Below are 10,058 nucleotides of genomic sequence, written 5' to 3' on the forward strand. Positions count from 1 at the left end.
TCCAATCAAAATATGTAACACCTTCATGGAAGAAAGCAGCTACATAAGCCATACATGATTTATTGTTTTAGTATTCACATGACAGATCACTAATTGTATTTAACACAATAAACAACTCTTATTATTCATCTTTACATTATCATGCCACCTAAGGTCTACCAAAACTCCATTAAAGAATTGTGATGGTGCGTCCATCTAATGTAATCAATTTATTTCCAAGAATCATTGCTAGCTTTTAGTCAAGAATGAATAACACTATATGTATTATCAACAAATTTCATTCCAAAAAGATAACCGAGTGAGTAAAACATGATTCTCGTATTTGAATACTGTTAGAATTCAATTATTGTCAACCCTCTCTTGGTCTAGACTGACAGATTGGCACAGATAAAAAACAATGAATTCTTGATTTTCTTTGAGATATGATGCTTATAAAATATTGGTGTGAGAGTGTTTAATTATTAGTATTACAGCCTAGAGCTGATGGACCATTATTTTAAATATCTTCAAAAATCTTGGGAAATTGATGTTGCAATCTTTGTACTTTCTCTCCGACGTTACAGTTGACCCACTATTTTCATTTTCCATTATGGATAATTGTCACATGGACAGCAACACTGCCTCATCATAAACATCATCTAATCCATAATTAATTGTGATTATAATTGCTATATCACCAAGGCCAGGGTAGATTACCGTACCTCTATTGTACACCTAGCTAGAAATGATGTTATGGTAAATAATACTTTAAAAAAAAATCACATAAGAAGTTAGGTGGTATAGATAATTTTTGTAATTAACTCGTGATTGTTGATGAGATAATTAAAACGAGTGGCCTAAAAGTTTAAGCTAAGAAAACTTTAATTCATGAAGAATATAATGAACGTAAATAACTTAGTTTGGACCATTATGAAGTGTGCGGCAAATTATTACGTGGACCTGAGTCTATCTTGCAAGATGGACTCGGATCCAAAATACACAATTTATATATTAAATGCTTATAATTTAAATTGTGAACATTCAGTATGTAAATTGTAAATACTCAATATGTAAATTGTGATGAATTTACCTTATAAGGTAGACTCGGGTCCATAGTATAACTATTGGAAGTCAGCTCGGTAGGTTGGTTTAAGGAGTTTCACCCAAAGACTTGCCATCAGACGTAACTTGAAAATTAGATGGCAAGCCCAAGCCCAAATGCAAGCTAAAGATTCTTTGGTTTTATTAAGTGGGGTGTATGACTCAAATCACTCAATCATCCCTTAAGGCTTTCTTGCAAAAGGATTAGTGTCCATTATTTGATCCATTTGAATAAGAGCCCATCAAGACCACTTACAATCATTATTGCATGGGCCATGGTCCACACAGCTGTGTGGACCATAAATAAAAAGTACATTATATTTGTACTGAAAATATATTATTTTTGTACTGTAGATACATTATTTTAGGGTACATTATTACAATACAAAAATAATGTACCTTCAGTACAAAAATAATGTACTTTTTATTTTTAGTCCAAACAGCTGTGTGGACCATGGTCCATGCAATAATTTGCCGACCACTTTTATCTAGTCTATTTTATATCTATTCTTGCCAACTAGGTGAACAAACAGGATCAAATGTGAGAAGCCCAGACCTGGTCCACACAACTGTGCAGATTATACTATAAAATAATATACATTCAATACACAAATAATATTGATAGAGATAAAATCCGGTCTCCGTATCCCGATCTCTCTCTGAATAAGGACTCAGCCAGGCCCTTAGATTCTATTCCCGGTCTGCCGAGCCTTGTACACTACACACCGGGCCGCCGCGGCAACCCGGGCGGGATTCGAAGTGGGGGTCTCATATCCACCTATCGTAAGCGCATTGGACCGATAGCGTGACCGGTGCATGTCCGCCACGTGTCCTGCATGCAGCCCGACCGGAGTAGGCCTGGCCATATCCGCTATAAAAGGCGCATTTAATGTAGAGAGAAGGACTTTTGGCTTTTTCCTCTTGAATAGCAGCTAAAGAGACCGGGAGCCGCTGACCCACTGTCACGGAGCTCGGTCACACCTAGAGTATTCTTTCCTATACTCTACCATATATTAATACGAATATTCTCTTCCGTATTATACTGTATCATTTTGGCGCCGTCCGTGGGGACCGAAGTAACAAGCCGAGTCTCGTTCTACCTAACTTCAATCTCCAAGCATGTACCCATATATGGATTATTTTGCCGCTGCGGATCGAGAGCAGGAGGAACCTCCCGACCTACGTTCCCGCTTTAGCTCTAGAGACGACCCGAGCAATACCATAAATCCGCCGGCGGCTGATCCTGTCAACATGATTCACCCTCCCCAAGCATTCCCTATATCGGTCGGACCGATACCGTACCAGTACCCACCATACCCGCTTGATCCGACCGCTCATTGGTGGACCACTTCCCCTCGTTTCTATCCGACACCTTATGCCCCTCCTTTCCCGTTCCAGCCGGCACCGCCCACTCAGCTGCACACTCAGCCGCCGGTCCCTCATCCGGATACTACGACGATCGAGGCTGCAGCCACCCACTCGCCCGCTAGGAGGGCGCAGTCTGAAAGGCGACCGATCTCCTCTAGATTACGAGAACCGACATCGGCGCGTCGACCTGCTCTGTCGCGTTTGGGCGCCTCAAGTTCCAAGCCACCTCCAGCCCAAGAAGAGGCGCCGAGAGTCAGTGTTCTGGACCGAATCGACCCGCCGATGGAGAAAGGGCGTCGACCATTACATGTCCCGACCGCGACCGAATCTGATTCAAGTGAAGCAAGTTCTTCGGATTCCCGTCACCATAGACGCCGTAAACCAACCCGTCCGCCTGGTCTTTCGCGTGGAATGCTCGATCAAGTCCGAGCGGAGTTCAACAGATGGAAGCGTGAGGAAGGAACTGACCGACCCACTGGCCGATCTAGCAACCTGCTCCGAACGCCCTTTACGCACAAGCTCATGAGTGAGCCTTATCCGATAGACCTGCGCGTTCCTGGAGACAAAGAGTACGCTGGCAGGTCGGACCCCGAACAGCATGTCAACCTCTACTATGGTAACATGCTCATGATGGGGGTATCCGAGGCCGTCATGTGTAGGGCGTTCTACTCCACGCTCACCGGGAGAGCTGCAGAGTGGTTCCGCACCCTAGAACCAGAGTCCATTTCGAATTTCCGAGACCTGGCCCAGAGGTTTGTCGATCGTTTCGCCATGGCCAAGACCGTGAAGAAACATTTCTCTCATTTGGAGAACGCCAAACAGTTAGACGGGGAGCCGCTCTCTGTCTTTATCGAGCGATGGAATAAGGAAATGTCGGAAATAGAACCCGTAGATGACGTAACTGCCACCAACTTGTTGTTGAACTCGCTGAGAGCGGGAAACCTGTACCAGGACCTAATACTCCGGCCGCCGACCTGCTACGAAGACGCTGTGCGCAGAGTAGTGGCTTACGCTACTGCCACGGAGGCGAACTCAGCTAAGAGGTTGATGGAGACCAGGGGGTCAAGGAGGGATCAGGGCCAGAGAGACCGACGCCCGAACAATCTGCGACAGAAAGATCGCGATGGAAATCCGATTTACACCCCGCTGAACAGGCCGGTTGCGGAGGTCTTGCAATTCGCTCAAAGTTGTCATCTGATCCAGTTGCCCGCCCCGGCGAGAGATGGACCGGATAAGGAGAAGTACTGTGCGTATCACCGCAATCGGGGACATGACACCGAAGAGTGTCATGTGCTTAAAGGTCTGATCGAAGACCTGCTACAAACCGGGGAATTGGCCCAGTTCGCCGAAAAAAGGAAGAAGAACCGGCGTGGATGGAGGAAAGATTTCAAAAAAGATAAGGACAAGAAAGATAAAGACCCCGACCTCGATAGGGAACCTCCGGCAGCCGCTCGAAAGCAAGTTATTCATGTGATATTCGGAGGACCGGAAGGTGGCGACACTGCTGAAAACCGGCGTAACTGGGCTCGAGATCTACACGTGCCCCTAGTCGATGAGTCAAATCCGGAGAAAAGGGTGAAAGTGGAGCCTATCGTGTTCACCGATCATGACTTGCCGAGCAGCCCCAACTGCACGACCGAAGCGTTGGTGGTAACCATAGACATCAACGGCGTCGACGTACAGAGAGTCATGGTGGATACGGGGTCGAGTGTGAATGTTATGTACCTAGACGTCTTCCGAAAGCTTCAGTTAGATCGGTCCCAGTTAATGCCTGTCAGGACACCGCTCTCGGGTTTTACAGGAGCAATGGTCCATCCGGAAGGAGTCGTCCGCCTGCCCGTAGAGGTTGGGACCGTCCCGAGAGTGCTCCAGGTGACCATGGAGTTCGTCGTCGTTGACTTGGCGTGCGTTCATAACGCCATCTTAGGCAGGCCGGGGATATCGCAGCTCGGCGCGATAATATCAATGCCGCACCTATGTATGAAATTCCAGACTCCGGAAGGTGTAGGCACGGTCAGAGGAGACCCCCAATCGGCGAGGCGATGCTATGTCCGGGCTGTACAGAAACAAGATACCAGCACGTCTCGGGTGAACACTATCAATAAGAAGGGAGACGCCCGAGTCGAACGTCCCGAACCGTCGGAAGAGGTCGAGTTGGTACCGCTATCGGACTCTCAACCGGAACGTACTGTGAAGATTGGCTCGGCCTTATCGCCAGATTTACGGACCGCAATCATCGCCGTCCTTCGGGAATACGCCGACATCCTCGCCTGGGGACCGGAAGATATGCCTGGGATCGACCGCCAGACAATATGCCATAGGTTAGCCGTACGCCCGGGCTCCCGACCGGTCAAGCAGAAGCAGAGACACCTGGCGTCCGACCGACGAGAGTTCGTCCGCTCCGAAACGAAATCTTTGGTAGCGGCCGGACACATACGGGAGGTTCACTACCCCGAGTGGTTAGCAAACGTAGTTCTCGTCCCTAAGCCCCCAGCCTGGAGGATGTGCGTGGATTATACGGACCTCAACAAGGCGTGCCCGCTAGACCCGTTCCCTTTCCCGAGTATCCACCAGATGGTCGACGAGACCGCAGGCGCCGAGCTCTTACCAGGTGATGATGGCCGAAGAGGACGAAGCCAAGACAGCATTCATTACTCCAGACGGTCTATACTGCTACCGAGTTATGCCGTTCGGTCTCCGCAATGCCGGTGCAACTTACCAGAGAATGGTGAACACCTTGTTCGGAGAGCTGATCGGTAAAACGATGGAGGCCTACATCGATGACATGCTGGTAAAGAGTAAAGATAAGTATGACCATGCGTCCGACCTGAGACGGAGCTTTGAGATCATGAGATATAACCGGCTGAGACTCAATCCGGCCAAATGTACTTTCGCAGTCCAGACAGGGAAGTTTCTCGGGTTTATGATGACAAGGAGAGGAATCGAGCCGAACCCCGCGAAAGTGAAGGCGATAATCGACATGAGGCCGCCGGCCACGGTTAGAGAAGTTCAACAGCTAACTGGTCGATTGGCCGCCCTGAGCCGCTTCCTCTCGAAACTTGCTGAGCGGGCACACCCGTTCTTCCAGACACTGAAGAAGACATCCGCCTTCATGTGGACTGATGAGTGTCAACGGGCTTTCGAAAGTTTGAAAGAGTACTTGGCCTCACCGATAGTGTTGTCCAGGCCGGAACCTGGTGAAGAGTTGCAGATTTATCTCTCCGCATCAGACCGCGCTATCAGCGTAGTGCTCTGCCGAACCGACCCTGAAGGGGTGCAACGCCCGGTTTATTACATCAGCTACGCTCTCCAGGGCCCTGAACTGCGGTATACCCGGCTGGAGAAGGTCGTATTCGCGTTGTACACGACCGCGAAGAAGTTAACGCCATACTTTCAAGGCCGGGTGATCCGGGTGCTCACCGATCAACCGATAGGGGCCATACTCCGGACGACCACTTCCTCCGGTCGGTTATTTAAGTGGGCAATGATGTTGACCCAGTTCGCAATCGAATACACGCCGAGACCGGCCATCAAAGGACAAGCCGTAGCAGATTTCGTCGTAGAATGTTCAGCACGTGACAGCACCACCCCGGTGACCTCCGACACTACCCCGGTGGAATGGGAAATTGCAACAGATGGGTCAAGCTGCAAGAAGGGCGCCGACGCTGGTATAGTTCTTACCAGCCCGGAGGGCTTCAAAGTTTACTGCGCCCTGTCGCTTGCTTTCTCACCGACCAACAATGAAGCGGAGTACGAGGCCTTCATAGCCGGCCTGCGGCGCGCCCGCTCTCTTGGGGCTCGGCATGTGAGGATCCGGACTGACTCAGCCCTAGTCGTCGGACAGGTCACCGGCGCTTTCGAAACAAAAGGGGAACGGCTAGCCCGGTACCGCGACTACGCTTTATCCATTATGGGATCGTTCGACGCTTGCATAGCCGAGCACATTCCACGGGCCGAGAATGCGGATGCGGACATGTTATCCCGACTATCGCACGAGGCTCCGGAATATATATCGAAGGTCGCCCGGGTGGAAGAGCTGCAGACCGCTTGCGTGGATGCGCTTCCCGTGATACCGGTCGATGCGGAAACGGATGATTGGATCACCGACCTCCGTTCATTTTTAGAGACTGGGACCTTACCAGAGAATGAGCAGAGGGCCAGGAAAGTAAAGCTGCGAGCTCCCCATTTCCAGATAGTCGACAATCGCCTTTACCGGCGGTCTTATGGAGGGCCGCTGATGAGATGTCTAACCCGCTTTGAGGCCAAACTCGTGATGGCCGAGAGATGTCTAACCCGCTTTGAGGCCAAACTCGTGATGGCCGAGCTGCATTCAACCCGCTTTGAGGCCAAACTCGTGATGGCCGAGCTGCATTCCACCCGCTTTGAGGCCAAACTCGTGATGGCCGAGCTGCATTCCGGCCGCTTTGAGGCCAAACTCGTGATGGCCGAGCTGCATTCCGGACGCTTTGAGGCCAAACTCGTGATGGCCGAGCTGCATTCCGGATTTTGCTCTGCCCATCAGGGGGGCCGGGCCTTGGCAAGAAGAATAATGCTGATCGGCTATTATTGGCCATCGATCCAATTAGACTGTGAGTCACTAGCAAAGTCGTGCGAATCCTGTCAACTTTGCGCCCGAGTCCCAGGCAGGCCGGCCACCTTTTATCATCCGGTCAGTTCTGCAATACCGTTCGCCAAATGGGGGGTAGACATCTTGGGACCTTTCCCGCAGTTGACCGGTCGACGCCGCTTCATAATCGTTGCTGTGGACTACTTTTCGAAATGGGTAGAGGCCGAACCACTAGCGACGATTACATCTCAGCAGTGCGCTCGGTTTATATGGCGAAACGTGATCTCCCGCTTTGGAGTTCCAGTTCAGTTGGTGACCGACAACGGAAGACAGTTCGAGAGCGAGTATTTCCAAAATTTCTTAGCAACGGTGGGCACTAGGTCGCTCCGTTCTTCCGTAGCATATCCTCAAGGGAATGGTCAAGTGGAGAACGCGAACCGAACCATCCTGGAAGGGCTGAAAAAGAAGTTGCACTCGGCCGAACGAAGCTGGGCAGACGAGCTCCCGTACATCTTGTGGTCGTACCGGACTACATCCCGGGAGGCCACGAAGGAAACGCCTTTCGCACTAGTTTATGGCGCCGAAGCCCGCCTGCCAGTGGAAGCGTGGATACCGACCTCTAGAGAGCGGAGCTATGATGAGAACGGCAATGACTCCTTGATAATCACCGGGTTGGATTCTGTGGAAGAGAGGAGAGAGGTCACAGCCCGGAGGGTCGAAGAATATCAAAAGAAATTGAAAGCATACCGCAACCCTAAAGTGCGCCCCCGCTACTTTCAGGTAGGGGATTACGTGCTGAGAGAGAGACATGCCAGCAAACCGCTAGAGAGCGGGAAATTGGCCCAGAGCTGGGAAGGTCCCTACGTCGTTTCGGCCGTGGTGAGACCGGGGACCTACCGGCTCGAAACCACCACTGGAAAACCGGTCGACCGCATTTGGAATTCCCAGCATTTGGTCCATTTTTATCAGTAGTTTGTAATAGGTTCGGGAGACTGCGTGCCCCAATTTACTTTCGCCCTGCGAGGCTGTTCTGTTTGAAATGTAGCATCGCCCGGTCAAGTCGGCTTTTCCTGTTAAATGTGTTTAATAGTGAGAGCAAGGTGCTCACCCCGGGAGTAAGGTGCCCGGTTACCGGTCTTCGGACCTTAATGGTGAGAGCAAGGTGCTCACCCCGGGAGTAAGGTGCCCGGTTACCGGTCTTCGGACCTTAATGGTGAGAGCAAGGTGCTCACCCCGGGAGTAAGGTGCCCGGTTACCGGTCTTCGGACCTTAATGGTGAGAGCAAGGCGCTCACCCCGGGAGTAAGGTGCCCGGTTACCGGTCTTCGGACCTTAATGGTGAGAGCAAGGCGCTCACCCCGGGAGTAAGGTGCCCGGTTACCGGTCTTCGGACCTTAATGGTGAGAGCAAGGCGCTCACCCCGGGAGTAAGGTGCCCGGTTACCGGTCTTCGGACCTTAATGGTGAGAGCAAGGTGCTCACCCCGGGAGTAAGGTGCCCGGTTACCGGTCTTCGGACCTTAATGCAAAAGTAAGCGTTCAAAAAGAGAAAGCAAAAGATGTTACGAGTGAAAGCGGCTCCAAGGCCGTTAAGGTAAGAGTATCGCCCGACACAATGAGGCCGGGCTCTCGAAACGAAACGACTCAAAGGTCGTCAAAACGAAATAATACCCGGCACAACGAGGCCGGGCTCCCGCGTTTACTGTCTAAGGGCGTTCGGCCGACTGCTCGACCCCAGGCTCCGTCGCACCCTCTGCCGCTGGTCCAGCATCGGGGGCTTCCGCATCCTCCGCCGTTGGTCCAGCGGAAGCGTCGGTGAAAGAGACCGGTAGTACTTGCCCCTCAGAGACGGTTGAGAACGGCGTCGGACCAGGGTCGGGCACCTCTTCGGGAAGCACGGCCAAAACCCTGTGGAGGTCGTCGTCGTCGATCGAGACTTCTAAGGCAGCTCGAACATCGTTCTACATGGCTCGACGACCACTGTTGAACGCCCAAGTCCCGAACTCGTACATTAAGTCCTCCCCGACCGGCGTGCGCGAGATGGCCGCAAGAACGGCCTCACCTGTCTCCCGCCCTCGGCAGATATGCTTAGCCAGGAGGACGGGATCCGTCAAAACCTTCTCGCCGAAATCTGCCCGCTCCAGGATGCTCCGTCCGGTCTCTTCGGCCGTCTTCAGTTTCCCCTCGAGCTCTTTAATTCGCTGTTCCCTCTTAGCAAGGGACCTTTTGAGTGGGGCCACGTCCCGACAATGGATCTCGTCCCCGTCCTTGGCCCGGGCATACAGATCGGTGACCGAGTGCGCCATCTAAAAGAGAAAGGTGGTGAGAAGACCGGTAGACGCTAACAAGAACACGATTAGTCACTTCGCGATACCTGGATGAGGTCGCGAGCGATGCGCTCTCCCACTAGAGCGGTCGACCATCCGCTTGTCTTCTCCGGAGGAGGAGCCGCGGCGCAGATCCTCGTTAGCAGAGCGGCGGAGGATTCGTCCCCGTGCTTCATGAGCACGTCGATCACGGGGGTCGTGGACCCGGACCCGTCGCGACGGGAACGTTTCACGACCGCGACCTCCTCGACCTCGGGCACCTCTTTCTCTTTCCCTCGCTTGGCAGCCCGGGCTGCATCCTGCTCGTTNAGTGCGCCATCTAAAAGAGAAAGGTGGTGAGAAGACCGGTAGACGCTAACAAGAACACGATTAATCACTTCGCGATACCTGGATGAGGTCGCGAGCGATGCGCTCTCCCACTAGAGCGGTCGACCATCCGCTTGTCTTCTCCGGAGGAGGAGCCGCGGCGCAGATCCTCGTTAGCAGAGCGGCCGAGGATTCATCCCCGTGCTTCATGAGCACGTCGATCACGGGCGTCGTGGACCCAGACCCGTCGCGACGGGAACGTTTCACGACCGCGACCTCCTCGACCTCGGGCACCTCTTTCTCTTTCCCTCGCTTGGCAGCCCGGGCTGCATCCTGCTCGTTGTTCAGATCGGCAGGGTGGGTCGCGTCCAAAGGTAGACCGACGGGCACTGGCGCCTCGCCGGTAGGATCCG

Source organism: Ipomoea triloba, chromosome 12 (assembly GCF_003576645.1).
Source record: "Ipomoea triloba cultivar NCNSP0323 chromosome 12, ASM357664v1".
NCBI lineage: Eukaryota > Viridiplantae > Streptophyta > Magnoliopsida > Solanales > Convolvulaceae > Ipomoea > Ipomoea triloba.